This window comes from Narcine bancroftii, chromosome 7 (genome assembly GCF_036971445.1).
Source record: "Narcine bancroftii isolate sNarBan1 chromosome 7, sNarBan1.hap1, whole genome shotgun sequence".
Classification (NCBI taxonomy): domain Eukaryota; kingdom Metazoa; phylum Chordata; class Chondrichthyes; order Torpediniformes; family Narcinidae; genus Narcine; species Narcine bancroftii.
In genome coordinates this window covers 142,825,347-142,842,872 of record NC_091475.1, presented here as the reverse complement: position 1 = coordinate 142,842,872, position 17,526 = coordinate 142,825,347, and the positions used below count along the sequence as shown (strand labels likewise).

Sequence of the window (17,526 nt, the reverse complement as noted above, 5' to 3'; positions counted from 1 at the left end):
CCCAATCTAACAAGGAAGTGTTCAATAAAATAACAATCTACTCCCAGAGTCCATGCAGATGTCAGCTGGATCCTAACTGACTAATGCAGGATGTCCTTATGTTCAGGATTTCTGAATTTGGCAGTGTAACAAGCCTGGTCTACCTTCCCTTTAAATTGGTAAATTAAAGTGGTTCTGTTCAGATCTACTGGAGTAACAACTGGCAAAATCAGACTGTTGTATTCATTAACTCAGCCTACTAGTTCTGCATTAACCTCAAGATTACAAAGAATTGAAAAACGATTTAGAAACCTCTCTTGATGAAATGTTCTGGCCCAAAACATTGACCATTCTATTTCTCTCACAGATGCTGCTCAGTCTGCTGAGCTCTTCCTGTGAATTGTTTGTTGCTCCAGATTGAAACATTAGCTGTCTCCTGTGTGTCTCCAGCAATCTCTTATATTTGCTTCTCTTGAAGGATTCTTCAGTCCTCATCTCCTCAGGTCCTTCATCAAAGTAAACGAAGAGGAGCTCGTCTCGAGTAAAGGCCTGATCTGAAGCATTGACGATCCATTCCTCTCTATGATTTGGCCTGACCTACTGAGCACCATCTGCTTGTCTTTGGTTGTTCAAGATTCTAGCCTCTGTGTTTCTTGTGCTTCCCTCCCCAATATTGTTCAGACAATTAAGCCAGCAAAAGCAATAAGAGCAATGAGAGCAGATTAGACACCCATCTGTATTCACTTTCCAGCAGATTAGAATTAGGATCGGGGATGAGCTAGGCTGCACTACTCCTATCATACTATTGCTCAAACTGAGAACTGATCCTTCGACATCATACTGTTCCTAATTGAATTGGAAATTCATCAACAAGAAGTTTCAGCCTTTTCAGTATTATATTGTAAAAGGTTTTCTGTGGTGAATCATATGTTACACGAGTTTATCCAGGCTTGGACTACTGAGCCATTGAATGAGAATCAGGTCAATCATCATTTATTTTTACTCCTGGTTACCAATATATCCAGTTCAAATTTTTAATAATTGTAATGAAAACATATCCATGAGATTGCTTAAATTGCCTGTACTGAAAACTTGCATTTGTTTTCCACTCTTTGTCACTCTTTCTCTTTTGTCAGGATATGAAATACTTTTCATTATTTGCTATTGAACAAAATGTGATTTAAAAAAAAACTTATTGAAAGCAGAAATTTGTTAGTATCCAAGATTCATGTTCAAGATTCGATATATTGACATTTACACAAAATAAACAAACGTCTATTTTTGTGTTTGTCCAACAAAGGCAAAGAAAGGAGTGCCGTCTAATTCTGGTACATTATTAAAACAAGAAAGAGAAGCAAATGAGAGTTCCTTGTGAAATATCAAGTGGCTTCCTCTGATGCAGCCACCTATGTCACCCCCACAACCATTGTAGCCACACAACCTGTTGTTCAATGGTGAACATGAGCTCGATGTGTCCAAATCACATTTCTCCCAACCCCTGGTTCCAAATTCCCAAAGTGGTAGGTGTGTTTGGAAGAGTATTATGTTCAGTGGGTTAACAAAGTCTGGACACAAGTGTTACAATCACTGGTACATACAGGAGGCAAATAGGGGAGAATATCAAATGATACTCAATTACTATATTACTAAACAACTAAATAGACATTCACATCTGAACCAGGTTGGACTCCAATACCAATGGCTGCCTATCTTCCACATGCTACTGCACACATACACACTCACAGACAGGGACTTCAGCAGACACTCCCAATCCCTGAACTTCAGATTGCTGTTGTGTTAAGTAATATACAGTCAAGGTCGGGTCAGATACAGCAATGAGTTCTCTGAACCCTTTTCCGTTAACAATGGCGTGAAGCAAGGTTGCGTTCTCGCACCAACCCTCTTTTCAATCTTCTTCAGCATGATGCTGAAACAAGCCATGAAAGACCTCAACAATGAAGACGCTGTTTATATCCGGTACCGCACGGATGGAAGTCTCTTCAATCTGAGGCGCCTGCAAGCTCACACCAAGACACAAGAGCAACTTGTCCGTGAACTACTCTTTGCAGACGATGCCGCTTTAGTTGCCCATTCAGAGCCAGCTCTTCAGCGCTTGACGTCCTGTTTTGCGGAAACTGCCAAAATGTTTGGCCTGGAAGTCAGCCTGAAGAAAACGGAGGTCCTCCATCAGCCAGCTCCCCACCATGACTACCAGCCTCCCCACATCTCCATCGGGCACACAAAATTCAAAACGGTCAACCAGTTTACCTATCTCGGCTGCACCAGTTCATCGGATGCTAGGATCGACAACGAGATAGACAACAGACTCACCAAGGCAAATAGCGCCTTTGGAAGACTACACAAAAGAGTCTGGAAAAACAACCAAATGAAAAACCTCACAAAGATCAGCATATACAGAGCCGTTGTCATACCCACACTCCTGTTCGGCTCCGAATCATGGGTCCTCTACCGGCATCACCTACGGCTCCTAGAAAGCTTCCACCAGTGTTGTCTTTCCTCCATCCTCAACATTCATTGGAGTGACTTCCTCCCTAACATCGAAATACTCGAGATGACAGAGGCCGACAGCATCGAATCCACGCTGCTGAAGATCCAACTGCGCTGGGTAGTTCACGTCTCCAGAATGGAGGACCATCACCTTCCCAAGATCGTGTTATATGGCGAGCTCTCCACTGGCCACCGTGACAGAGGTGCACCAAAGAAGAGATACAAGGACCGCCTAAAGAAATCTCTTGGTGCCTGCCACATTGACCACCGCCAATGGGCTGATATCGCCTCAAACCGTGCATCTTGGCGCCTCACAATTCGGCGGGCAGCAACCTCCTTTGAAGAAGACTGCAGAGCCCACCTCACTGACAAAAGACAAAAGAGGAAAAACCCAACACCCAACCCCAACCAACCAATTTTCCCTTGCAATCGCTGCAACCGTGTCTGCCTGTCCCGCTTCGGACTTGTCAGCCACAAACGAGCCTGCAGCTGACGTGGACATTACCCCTCCATAAATCTTCGTCCGCGAAGCCAAGACAAAGAAGAAGAAGAAGACTGATTTATTGCAGTACTAAGGCTTAGCTTAAGTGTATTGCACACCTTATCCGTGACACTTCATGTGATGTCCACAGTAGTGACCTGGTGTGGAGCAATGTTCAGGGCTTTGACCATGAGGCAGAGAGAAAGAATGTGCTATGCTTAGATATTTTATACAGTTTTGATCTGGGCATCAAGCCAATAATGACCCTAAGTGATTTAAATGATCTAACGGCAAGGTGTGTACCAATTGGTGTCCAGAGTCCAACCTTGATTGAAGAGTGATGTGAATTCCAAAAAAAAATTCAGACAGGGAGGACAGATAACTACCCACAATCTTTAATATTCCAGACAGAAATGGAGGCCACGTGTTTCTCCACAATCCACATGTAAAAGTAAGAAGCCATGGGAATCCAAGACTCTCAGGAGGTCAGTTCATTATCACACAATTCATGAATCCTTGGTGCAGAAGCCAGTAAATATCACTTTTTTGAATTTCATAAATCACAATATTTTATTCTGATACCACTGAGGAGTTCTGAAAAGATAACACGATCTATCAGTCATTAATGTTACCTTTCCAATGTTACTTTAGCTGGATGTAAAGCATCTTGCGCTAGCATTCAGGACAGAACTGGGGAGATATTTTCAGCTCCTTATTGTGTAAATACCCTATTCTGACTCAGCTACTTTGGTTATTAAGCACTTCTCTTCCTTTGAACACTGTACAAACACATCATGGATAAACAGCATGAATTAACCAGGAACCACCAGTACCTATAAATAAATTGTAAAGTGGTAGAAAAGCAAATAACTTATATTTTGAGAGTGAACCCGGAGTTGATCACTAACCATTGGGGGTTATTACTTTCTCTCTCAGACTCAATATTTCAGTTCCATTTCCACTGATGTGAAGGGTGCGGCTGGAAACAAGTTTATTTATCCTTCAATATACTTCATATCAAAAGATAAAAAGGCACAATACATTTTTAATCCCTTTGTCATTTGATGGTTAAATAGCTCCAATGGAACTCCCTCTTTGATAGTAAATTCAATGATTACCATTTGATTTTCTGACCAGCAAATCCATGACCTAATAAATTTATTAATTTTATGAAACAGAGTTGCAAATTTTGCCAAGTATCCCATTATTTCTTGCCTGAAAATTATCCAAGGCAGTTCTGAAAATGACTGCACAATGTTTCTCGACCTGTTATGACATTCTCTGTAATCATAAAGGACATGGACCGCCAAACAAAGGCTGAACTGAAGAGAAACTCTTGCTTGGTGCTCAAAGAGGTCATAACATGCAAACTCTAAACTCTCCAAGTAACAATTTATGACCTATCAGAGGCCAAATAACTGACATGAACTAATCCCTTTGAAGTCAAGTGAAATGCCTGAATACCAAATCAGAACCCCACAACATTGAATGGGAACTTGTGCACACATCCAAGCAATTCTGTGGACTTCTCTTCATTGATTATGTTATGTTGTTCTTGGCTAGGTGACAAATGCATTTAAAAAAAAATGTTTGTTTCTGTCTTCTGTTTTTGAGCAAGGCTGGAAATCTCTTCTGACATTTTGTATTTATACCCTTCTTTATTTGTCCACCCTTTGCTGTAAAATAAGAACCAGGCACTTTCAGTCCTTTTCCCATGGTTGTGCTTTTGTAAATATACAGAAACATTCTATTCTTGATCATCTTCCCATTTTACTGGTACCAGATTATCAGATAACTAAGAGGCTTGCTACAGTATTAGTGATTCAGAAAAATAATTAAAAAAAAGAGAACTTAATAGCGTTCTCTTGAGAAATTATTTCTGCTTGAAAAAAAATTGAATAATCATTGCTGAGACGGAATCCTTGATTTGCACAATTCAAATGAAATGCAGGATTGGTCTAGGAACTAAAATTTTTATGATCATTGATTAAAATTATACTGTTAATTATTTCCTGCATGATGTAACAATTGTATAAATGGAAAATGAAGTCATTTTATTCAGAACAGATTTTTATCTTGGCTCTTCAGAAAGATCTTCAGTGAACAATTTTCTATAAATTTTGATGTTCCTTTGTCAAGAAACACTAGTGTATTATTAATCTGAGTCATGAAGTTTCATAAGGTCTGCCCTGTGTCTACCAAGCAGGAATTGGGTCTAGAGATGCTAAAGTTCAATTTAACCTGTGCCTCTGTTACAAACACATCCTACCATCCACATGAGCAGCAGTTAATATGCAAAATCAACCTGCTAAAATTGTGGAGTCCAAGGTTTGCAAACAAAATCTGTTGCCTAGTCCCAAGTATCACACAAAGACTTTCACACTCCTCGACCTTGCTGTGGATATACTCTGGATCTGGGTGATTCTCACCACCAGTTTGTTCAGAGATACAGCAGTGTAACATGTCCTTCTCAACCATGACTCCCTGTCACCCAATACACCCATGCTAACACTGCAATTCTTCGAAACATGAATGGAAGACAGAGTATCCAGAAAAAGCCAACGTAGACATGGGGAGAACATACAAACTCCTTAAAGACAGCAGTGGATTTGATCCAGGTCACTGGTGCTCTAATAACATTGCGCTAGCTGCTATGCTAACCAGCCTGCATCTGTATTGCCCCACAGACAGAGCTCATTGCAGAGAATTGCCTGATATTGGTCTGAGAAGAATGAATGATCAGGAGGATCAGATGTCTAATTCACCTGAGACAACAATTGTTATTATTTGCCTTCGTTCCTGCATGATATTTTAAAATAAAGTCGATTCATATGCTCCAAAAATTTCTTGGAAAGGTTACAGGTTAATCATAACAGTAAAAACTGATTAACAGTTCAAAATATGAAGGTCTTTAGAATCAGAATTAGAAATTATTGTCCTTAAATTAATTGTTTTATAACAGCATTAATTCTGCTGCAAAGATTTATATAAACCACATTTCAAAATAAACAATGCAAAAAAAAAGAGACAAAGTGAGGTAGTGTCTGTGGTTCATTGTCCATTCGGGAATCTGATGGCAACAGGGAAGAAGCTGTCCTTGTGTCGCTGAGTGCTCAACTTTAGGCTTTTGTAACTTTTTTTCCCCAATGATAGGAGAGTGAAAGGACATGGCTTGGATGGTGGGAGTCTTTGAGGACTTTCTTAAGACACCACCTCTCGTAGACGTCCTCGATAGAGTGAAGTCTGGTGCCTGTGATGTTGCAGGCTGAGTTAACAACCCTCTGAAGATTTTTCATGTCCTGAGCATTAGCACCTCCATACCAGAGAGTGATGCTATTAGTCAGATTGCTCTCCACACTTCACCTGTAGAAGATTTTGAGTCTTTGGTGAAATACAAAATCTCTTCAAACTCCTCACGTAGTATAACCATTGGTAAGCTTTCCTTGTGATTGATTGCATTGACATGGAGGCTCTAGGACAGATCCTCTGAGATGTTGATACCCAGGAATTTTAAGTTCTTGACCCTTTCCACTGATGAAACCTAGATGAGGACTGGGTCGTGTTCTCCTGATTTCCTTCTGAAGTCTCCAACCATCTCCTTGATTTGCTAATGTTGAATGTGTGTTTGTTGTTGTTTTTGTGTCACCCCTCAACTAGCTCATCTACCTGCCTCCTTCACACTTCCTCATTCCGTATCCATTTCCCTCATAAATCTTGATCAAAAAGATCTCTCCAGAAATATTTGATCTTACATTTCAGTTTGCACCTTGATGGTCAGGCTGGTCCATGAAGAATATTTGGCAATGGATCACTTGTACATTCATATCAGCAAGAAGATCAAAGGAAAAGTGCACTAAATAAGTATAAGTCTGGTACTTTAATTGTTAAAAATATATATCATGAGACTATCCAGTATATTGGAGTCCTCTTTCACGACAGCATAAGGAAGAGCGAATAAAATGAGTGGATTTTGTTTTTTTTTTAATAACATAAAATTAGCAAATAAATGCAAATCTCCTTCATTTGCAGAAATAGAGTTTTCCATACTCTTTATGTTATGATTTTACATAAATTCTACCACAGAATTCTTTGAGGTAGATATTCATCTTTGCTGCCTACTTCTAAACAGTTGCCATGGTATCAACTACATGCTCTATTCCTTCTTGATGTTTCATTGGATAAAGTTTTGAGAGATGGTTTATAAGGATTCATTGGGACATTTTCAGGGCTGATGGAATAAGGGAAAGGAGCTCCTTATTTCAAACGAAACAATGCTTCATAAAACTGCATGTGACTTTCAAACAGACACCATAATAAGTAATAATAATGCATTTTTTTTTTCTTTGGCTTGGCTTCGCGGACGAAGATTTATGGAGGGGGTAAAAGGTCCACGTCAGCTGCAGGCTCGTTTGTGGCTGACAAGTCCGATGCGGGACAGGCAGACACGATTGCAGCGGTTGCAAGGGAAAATTGGTTGGTTGGGGTTGGGTGTTGGGTTTTTCCTCCTTTGCCTTTTGTCAGTGAGGTGGGCTCTGCGGTCTTCTTCAAAGGAGGTTGCCGCCCGCCAAACTGTGAGGCGCCAAGATGCACGATTTGAGGCGTTATCAGCCCACTGGCGGTGGTCAATGTGGCAGGCACCAAGAGATTTCTTTAGGCAGTCCTTGTACCTTTTCTTTGGTGCACCTCTGTCACGGTGGCCAGTGGAGAGCTCGCCATATAACACGATCTTGGGAAGGCGATGGTCCTCCATTCTGGAGACGTGACCCATCCAGCGCAGCTGGATCTTCAGCAGCGTGGACTCGATGCTGTCGACCTCTGCCATCTCGAGTACTTCGACGTTAGGGGTATAAGCGCTCCAATGGATGTTGAGGATGGAGCGGAGACAACGCTGGTGGAAGCGTTCTAGGAGCCGTAGGTGGTGCCGGTAGAGGACCCATGATTCGGAGCCGAACAGGAGTGTGGGTATGACAACGGCTCTGTATACGCTTATCTTTGTGAGGTTTTTCAGTTGGTTGTTTTTCCAGACTCTTTTGTGTAGCCTTCCAAAGGCGCTATTTGCCTTGGCGAGTCTGTTGTCTATCTCATTGTCGATCCTTGCAAATGGTGCAGCCGAGATAGGTAAACTGGTTGACCGTTTTGAGTTTTGTGTGCCCGATGGAGATGTGGGGGGGCTGGTAGTCATGGTGGCGAGCTGGCTGATGGAGGACCTCAGTTTTCTTCAGGCTGACTTCCAGGCCAAACATTTTGGCAGTTTCCGCAAAGCAGGACGTCAAGCGCTGAAGAGCTGGCTCTGTATGGGCAACTAAAGCGGCATCATCTGCAAAGAGTAGTTCACGGACAAGTTTCTCTTGTGTCTTGGTGTGAGCTTGCAGGCGCCTCAGATTGAAGAGACTGCCATCCGTGCGGTACCGGATGTAAACAGCGTCTTCATTGTTGGGGTCTTTCATGGCTTGGTTCAGCATCATGCTGAAGAAGATTGAAAAGAGGGTTGGTGCGAGAACACAGCCTTGCTTCACGCCATTGTTAATGGAGAAGGGTTCAGAGAGCTCATTGCAGTATCTGACCCGACCTTGTTGGTTTTCGTGCAGTTGGATAATCATGTTCAGGAACTTTGGGGGACATCCGATGCACTCTAGTATTTGCCAAAGCCCTTTCCTGCTCACGGTGTCGAAGGCTTTGGTGAGGTCAACAAAGGTGATGTAGAGTCCTTTGTTTTGTTCTCTGCACTTTTCTTGGAGCTGTCTGAGGGCAAAGACCATGTCAGTGGTTCCTCTGTTTGCGCGAAAGCCGCACTGTGATTCTGGGAGAATATTCTCGGCGACACTAGGTATTATTCTATTTAGTAGAATCCTAGCGAAGATTTTGCCTGCAATGGAGAGCAACGTGATTCCCCTGTAGTTTGAGCAGTCTGATTTCTCGCCTTTGTTTTTGTACAGGGTGATGATGGTGGCATCACGAAGATCCTGAGGCAGTTTGCCTTGGTCCCAACAAAGCTTGAAAAACTCATGCAGTTTGGCATGCAGAGTTTTGCCGCCAGCCTTCCAGACTTCTGGGGGGATTCCATCCATACCTGCTGCTTTGCCACTTTTCAGTTGTTCGATTGCCTTATATGTCTCATCCAGGGTGGGAACCTCATCCAGCTCTAGCCTTAGGGGCTGTTGAGGGAGCTGGAGCAGGGCGGAATCTTGGACTGAGTGGTTGGCACTGAAAAGAGATTGGAAGTGTTCTGACCATCGGTTGAGGATGGAGATCTTGTCGCTGAGGAGGACTTTGCTGTCTGAGCTGCGCAGCGGGCTTTGGACTTGGGGTGAGGGGCCGTACACAGCCTTTAGAGCCTCGTAGAAACCCCTGAAGTCGCCAATGTCCGCGCTGAGCTGTGTTCGTTTGGCGAGGCTAGTCCACCACTCATTTTGGATCTCCCGGAGTTTGCGCTGAAGATGGCTGCATGCGCGACGGAAGGCTTGTTTCTTCTCTGGACAGGACGGCTTTGTAAGGTGAGCCTGGTGGGCAGCTCGCCTCTTTGCCAGCAGCTCCTGGATTTCCTGGCTGTTTTCGTCAAACCAGTCCTTGTTTTTCCTGGAGGAGAAGCCCAGTACCTCTTCAGTGGATTGCAGTATGGTAGTCTTCAACTGATCCCAGAGGGTTTCAGGGGACGGGTCCGTGAGGCGGGTTGCAACGTCGAGCTTTGCTTTGAGGTTTGCCTGGAAGTTTCCTCTCGCTTCGTCTGACTGCAGTTTTCCAACATTGAACCTCTTTCTGGGGGCTTTATTGTTCCTGGGCTTTGGCTTGAAGTGAAGGTTGAGCTTGCAGCGAACCAGCCGGTGGTCAGTGTGGCATTCCACGCTAGGCATGACCCTGGTGTGGAGCACATCTTGTTTGTCACTTTCTCGCACCAGGATGTAGTCCAGGAGGTGCCAGTGTTTGGATCGGGGATGCATCCAGGTGGTCTTAAGGCTGTCCCTCTGCTGAAAAAGGGTGTTTGTAATGACGAGCCGCTGTTCTGCGCAGAGCTCCAAGAGGAGGCGCCCATTGTCGTTGCACTTGCCGACGCCATGCTTGCCCAGGATTCCTGGCCAGGTTTCTGAGTCTTTGCCGACACGAGTGTTGAAGTCGCCCAGGATGACAACCTTGTTGGCTGTAGGGGTACGTTGGATGAGGTTGCGCAGGTCGGTGTAGAACTTGTTCTTTTCTGCTGGTTCCACCTGGAGGGTTGGAGCATAGACACTGATGAGGGTGACGCTTGTTTTGAAGTGGGAGTCGCATGGACATGATTCAGTCCGAGTGGCCTGTCGGAAGGTTTTCGAGTTTGGAGGCAATGAAGCTCTTGACCATGAAGCCTACACCAGATAGGCGTCGTTCATCCGAAGGCTTGCCAGACCAGTAGAGTGTGTAGCCCGCGCCGCGTTCTTGGAGCCTGCCTACATCTGCCAGGCGGACTTCACTGAGAGCGGCTATGTCGATGTCAAGTCTGAGGAGTTCATGTGCAATGAGGGCAGACCGACGTTCAGGTCGGTGGCTGTCAGCCTTGTCTAGCATGGTTCTGATGTTCCAGCATGCTAGCTTGAGTTTGTGAGCATCTTTTGAGGGGGAGGACGTGGAGGGGGAGGACGTGGATGGGGAGGACGTGGAGGGGGAGGACGTGGAGGGGGAGGACGTGGACCTGTCCTCGGGCCTGCGCAAAGGAGCTTTTAGGTGGAGTGCAGTGCGCGCAGTACTGGCCCCACCCTTTACACCCATGGTTCGTGTGCCGTGGCCAAGCAAGCTGGGACGTGGCAGCGAGGTCCTTGGGTCGTAGGTTTTATATCGGAGTGGCCTTCTCCTATGCAGGTTTCTTACCCGTCTGGAGGGGCCTGCCTCCCCTCCTAGGTCGGTCCATACTGCCCGGACCGGGGCCGAGGCCGCCGCAGTTCACCCTGTGCCTGGATTGGGGCCGCCGCCTCCCACTCTCTACCCGGATCGGGGCCTTCGCCTGCCCCACTCGACCGAGGCCGGGGCCGCCGTCTCCCCCTTGCTCCTGCCCGTATCGGGGCCGCCGCCGTCTACCCTTCGCCCGGACTGGGGCCGGGGCCGCTGCTGCTCTCCCTGTGCCCGGACTGGGGCCACCGCCTCCCACTCCCTGTCCGGACCGGGGCCTCCGCCTGCCTCACTCGACCGAGGCCGGCGCCGCCGTCTCCCCCTTGCTCCTGCCCGGATCGGGGCCGCCGCCGTCTACCCTTCGCCTGGACCGGGGCCGGGGCCGCTGCTGCTCTCCCTGTGCCCGGACTGGGGCCGCCGCCTCCCACTCCCTGTCCGGACCGGGGCCTCCGCCTGCCTCACTCGACCGAGGCCGGGGCCGCCGTCTCCCCCTTGCTCCTGCCCGTATCGGGGCCGCCGCCGTCTACCCTTCGCCCTGACTGGGGCCGGGGCCGCTGCTGCTCTCCCTGTGCCCGGACTGGGGCCGCCGCCTCCCACTCCCTGTCCGGACCGGGGCCTCCGCCTGCCTCACTCGACCGAGGCCGGGGCCGCCGTCTCCCCCTTGCTCCTGCCCGTATCGGGGCCGCCGCCGTCTACCCTTCGCCCGGACCGGGGCCGGGGCCGCTGCTGCTCTCCCTGTGCCTGGACTGGGGCCGCCGCCTCCCACTCCCACTCCCTGCCCGGACCGGGGCCTCCGCCTGCCTCACATGACCGAGGCCGGGGCCGCCCAATAATAATGCATAATAAGTAATCAAATGGACACTATTGTTTGTTAAGATTGTAGGCAGTTGGATCACCATGCGACACCGCTGAGATTTGTTTTAGAAATTGACCCTTGTGGTATGACGATACTTCGACAAATGTTGTCACTAAATTTAAGGATATTGAAACCAGCCATTGGATGTGAGACAAATCATTGACTGATTTTGCATTATGTCGGAATCAGAATCAGAATTGGAATTTATGGTCATGAACAAGTCATGACATTTGTTGTTTTGTGGCAGCGTCACAGTGCAAACTTTTATATAAGCCACCTTACAAAAATAACTAAAACTAGTGCATGCAAATTCAAAGTAATGCAGTGTCTTTGGTTTATTGAACATTCAGTAATCTGATGAACACAGGAAAGAAGCTGCCATTATGCCATTGACTGCTCACCTTCAGGCTTTTGTTCCTTTTTCCTGATAGTAGTAGTGTGAAGAGGGAATGTCCTGGGTTGTGAACATCCTTGAGGAGAGAGGCTGCTCTTTCAAGACACCACCTTTTGCAGATATCCTCAATGGAGTGAAGACCGGTGCCAATGATGTCGCAGTCCAAGTTAACAACCCTCTAAAGATTTTTTTTTCTTGTCCTGAGCATTGGCACTGATCTTCCAGACAATGATGCACCAGTTTTTGACTGTCTTCGATTACATAACGAATCTCCTCAAACTCCACACAAAGTGTAGGCTCCTAACAGGCCATTGTAGATGTTGACATTCAGAATTTGAAGTTCTTGTCACTCTCGATGAGGAATGGTTTGTATCCTCCTGTTTTCTTCCGGAAGTCTTCATTCATCTCCTTCGTTGAGTGCAAGCTTGTAATGTGACACCACTCAATGAGCTGGTCTATCTCCCTCCTGCACATGTCCTCATTGTGTTTGTGATTCGGCCAACTGAGGTCTCATCATTGTGTCTTAGTGGAAAGGGAAGACCAAGTAGAAAGAGGAGAGTGGCTCAGAGCAACTTCCCTCTCCATTTTCCATCCTGATACAGGATCTTGACCTAATGCATCAACAATTCCTTTCCCCCCATCTTGACTTGCTGAGTTCCTCCACCAGTTTGTTTTTATTTCTGTTCCAGAATCTGCGGCCTCTTCTGTGTCTGCCATGGCAATGTTAACTAGCAAAGCAGGCTTGATGGACTGAGTGTTCTATATTTACATCTATTTTCTTATGTTGTATGTGATAAAAAATATAGTAATTAAATTTCTATCATAATCTGAAGTCACATCAGTGATTCCATTTTGCTGCAGACCAATGCAACCTTCAAGTCTGGGTCTTAGATAAATCCTGAAGCCTTTGTGTAAACCTCAGCTGCAAATGTATTACATGCTCAACAATTTGACTTCATGAATTAAATAGTTTGCCTTTATTTCAACTGTAAGCTGCATATGGACATCATGGGACATTCTGTCCGCTTTTTTTGGAATAAATATTCTGTCAAGATCACAGGTCATAGAGATAATATTACAAAATAGATGCGAAGTGCACATTGCAAGCAAAGCCTATTCATCATTTGAAAATCAGTCTTCAAGAACAACATCTTTGAAATAGTCACATCTCAGTGTGATGCCTACATGTTGCAGAAAGTGTTTGGAATTGACAAAGAATTTGTTAATTCTCCAGCGAGCAAAAATCCACATGTGAATCAGTCAGACAGAAGCAGTTTGTTGAGTCAATAATTATAAAAAAGACCAGAGAATCCTATCATTCATTTTCTCCAAAAAGAGACCAAATCCTTGATAAGCAAGAAAAGCCCCAAATTAGTTTGCTATAAATGTGTTTTGCACTAGGATTAAAGCATGACGATGTAATATGCCCATTGTTGAAAAATGCCAATTGGAGTGAGAAGAGCAGAGTGAAATGCATTCTATTAAATTATATATTTGAATAAAATGCTTATTTTTGAACATGGACATGTCTGCATCATATTATGAATCATTGAAAACAACAGATAGAGATCTGTGTCCAGGTCAAAGCTCAAAGCTAAATATGATGCCACTGCTTATGCCTCAATAATTGCATTGATTCCTCCCAGTTAACCATGACTCATAGCATTGCATTTGACTCTTCAGTTTCTTGTCCTCAGCTCCACCATTGCATTTGACTCTTCAGTTTCTTGTCCTCAGCTCCACCATTGCATTTGACTCTTCAATTTCTTGTCCTCAGCTCCACCATTGCATTTGACTCTTCAGTTTCTTGTCCTCAGCTCCACCATTGCATTTGACTCTTCAGTTTCTTGTCCTCAGCTCCACCATTGCATTTGACTCTTCAGTTTCTTGTCCTCAGCTCCACCATTGCATTTGACTCTTCAGTTTCTTGTCCTCAGCTCCACCATTGCATTTGACTCTTCAGTTTCTTATCCTCAGCTCCACCATTGCATTTGACTCTTCAGTTTCTTGTCCTCAGCTCCACCATTGCATTTGACTCTTCAGTTTCTTGTCCTCAGCTCCACCATTGCATTTGACTCTTCAGTTTCTTGTCCTCAGCTCCACCATTGCATTTGACTCTTCAGTTTCTTGTCCTCAGCTCCACCATTGCATTTGACTCTTCAGTTTCTTGTCCTCAGCTCCACCATTGCATTTGACTCTTCAGTTTCTTGTCCTCAGCCCCACCATTCCTTGCACCAACATGCCATTGCTTTTGTAGCCACTTCTAACATTTGTATAAAATTTCCTGTTTAAAAAAAATCATCTGGCCTGATCATTTCTGACCTCCCCAGCTCCCTGACCCAGCATAAGATATTTAAGAGCTTGGAAATTTTGGTTGAAAGTATTGTAACTGAATTCTCCTTCATCTGTCATTTCCTGTTGGGAAGTTTTAGGTTCTCATTGCATTTTTTTTAGGGAATGTGGGTATCACTGATAGCATTCAAATATGCAGATTGCTAGACCATTTAGGAGGACAATTTATTGTTAACTGTTTGACTGTCTGTCAGACTCTATATAGAGGCCAAACTAGTTGTACCTTCTTCACTGAATGTTATTAATAAATAGTGCAACACTGACTAATTAGCTCTTTCCTTCAAGTTATTTAGTACCCTAAATCAAATAATTTGGCATTATTTCACTCCATTGTTGTGCCACTAGTTTAGGGCTCTGACTATCAGGAATGTAACAATTGTTCCAGTGCTCGCTCACAGCAACTATATATGCATTAACTTGACCCTAGGTGGGACCCCTTTGGAGTATTTGGAAGATTCTGTCCAAGAAGCAAGAAATGAGCCTCAGGGAGGGATGATCCTGCTTGGTTATGCAGAGCGGGGGTTCAAACCTTGCATCCTGACTCTTTCATAACTCTCCTATTCAGTCATTCATTTACCCTAGTTTACTCTACCTGATTTCCAGTTCATTCTGACCTGAATACCTGTCTCTCATGAATCCTCATTCACACCCTCAACTATGTTCCCGACCTTTCCTTCAACTGCAAAGAAAGGGAAGATAACTTTACTTTGACACTTACTATATAGAGTTCCAGTTGACACATTCCATGAAAGGGGTGGAAGAAATGACGAGAGATTTCCCAGAATGTTGCATAGAATGGAAGGTTCCGGTTTTCAGGAGAATTTGGACAGTGTGTGTTCATTCTCATTGGGCATGTAAGGGGTTGAAGGGGGGTGGGGGGGTGGGGGGTGGGGGTAATATTTAAAGAGGTTAATAACATTATGAGGAGCATAAATAGACAGATAGTCCTGTCATGATAATGAAAATGTTAATAACATTCTTTTCTTTGGCTTGGCTTCGCGGACGAAGATTTATGGAGGGGGTAAATGTCCACGTCAGCTACAGGCTCGTTGGTGGCTGACAAGTCCGATGCGGGACAGGCAGACACGGTTGCAGGGGAAAATTGGTGGGTTGGGGTTGGGTGTTGGGTTTTTCCTCCTTTGCCTTTTGTCAGTGAGGTGGGCTCTGCGGTCTTCTTCAATGGAGGTTGCTGCCCGCCGAACTGCGAGGCGCCAAGATGCACGGTTGGAGGCGAGATCAGCCCACTGGCGGTGGTTAACGGGGCAGGCACCAAGAGATTTCTTTAGGTAGTCCTTGTACCTCTTCTTTGGTGCACCTCTGTCACGGTGGCCAGTGAAGAGCTCGCCATAGGACACGATCTTGGGAAGGCGAGGGTCCTCCATTCTGGAGACGTGACCCACCCAGCGCAGCTGGATCTTCAGCAGCGGGGACTCGACGCTGTCGGCCTCTGCCATCTCGAGTACTTCGACGTTAGGGATGAAAGCACTCCAATGAATGTTGAGGATGGAGCGGAATGTTGAGGAGCATAAATAGACAGATAGTCCCTCCCCCCACACCTTCCTACAGCAGGATTGTTTACAACTGGAAGGCTAAAACCCAAAAAGGGGAAATTTAAGGGATATTTGAAGGGTAGGTTTTACAGACAAGAATTTGGTTGTTAGCTGGAAGAAGCTACCAGTGGAAGTGGTGATAGCAGGTATAGTTAAAAAAAAATTGATAGGGTCTTGGACAGGAAAGGCACAAAGGAATATGGGCCTAACGCTGGCAAATGGAATTAGCATTTCTGCTAATCAAAAAATCTGCATGATTCTTTGATTTTAAAATTCAATAAATACTAATAATAATAATAATATATTGAATATGTAATCTTTCTTTTTCAATTGATTTGTGTGTTCCTCAGGACAAAGATGCTTGCAATGCCAACTGATAGGGTTTTCATAAACCAATTTAAAAGACAAAATTACATGAATTGCATCAATATTACATTTATAAAACCTCCTGAATTTATCCAACCGTAAACAGGAAAGTTGTTGTGTTCTGAGGGTGATTGTTATTGGTGAATAGAAACAAAGGGCATAGGTCACTCACCTATGGGAAGGTTGTCAATAAGTCGGAAGAGGTGCAGAGGAGATTCATCAGGACATTGCCATTACTAAAGGGCTTGAGTTGTAAGGACAGGCAGGTGACCTGACAGAATGCATGAGGTTGAGGAGTTTGGAAAATTATTACAAATATTGGCTGTACTGGAAGATAATGGATAATTTAACCTTTTTAAAAATGAGAGGATGACACTTGGAAAATAAGGAGAAGAATCAGAGGATCTGAAGAAAGTAAATACTTCCAAATTTCAAAATGATGGTCAAAAAATAGAAATGAACATCATAATTCAACAATTTTTCACAGACACAGGAACAAGAAAGGTTTCTGACACTTTGACAGCAAAAAGGAGCAATTATAAAGCCTTTGATTTCATTACTCATCAAATAATTTAGAAGAATACCAGAACCACTTTATAAAGTACTCTGTGAAATGAACCTTGTCCAGCCTGTACAGTAATTTGAATGTTTATGGTTACTCTCGTATTAAGTGAAACTTTGTTAAAGCCAAGCAAATGTACTTTCAATAATTACGAGCATTCTTGTGGTTCAGGGTCATTGCTTCTCAATCCAGCTTCCTGGACTGGTGTATGCTGGACTGGAGTTCTGTTAAGGGACAGTATGGGAAAAATTAAGTCTCTTGTTTCTGCATCTGTTCAACAGATGAAATGAAGGCAGTAACTTTTGCTCTGTGTAATACTGTACACCAGACAATAACAGATTGGCTGTCCACCCCCAACACAAGTGGAATGGAAAATGGATGGTAAGTCCGATGTTGTTTATTTAACACTTTAAAAGATAACTTTTACCTCAATTGACCATCAACAGCTTTGATTTTTTTGATATGGCTTGTTTAGTTGAGTACTTAGCAGAGGGAACTTGATCCTAACTTATAAAAGAGCAATTTGAACAAGGTGAACTGTGTTTTTAAGGAGCTATTTGGTGATATGTAATTACACCACTAAGTCACCAGAGGTCATCCCAGTGACCTTGTATATAAAGTAGT

At 44.4% G+C, this 17,526-nt stretch overlaps 1 long non-coding RNA gene across 1 annotated transcript in view; it reads left to right on the top strand.

Annotated features, from left to right (window-relative positions):
- LOC138739943 (uncharacterized) overlaps positions 1-17,526 on the top strand; it is a 40,022-nt gene that overhangs the window by 15,224 nt on the left and 7,272 nt on the right. The window contains exon 2 of the long non-coding RNA XR_011342591.1: positions 17,184-17,283. This is a non-coding gene — a long non-coding RNA (uncharacterized lncRNA). The remainder of the gene's footprint in view (positions 1-17,183; positions 17,284-17,526) is intronic.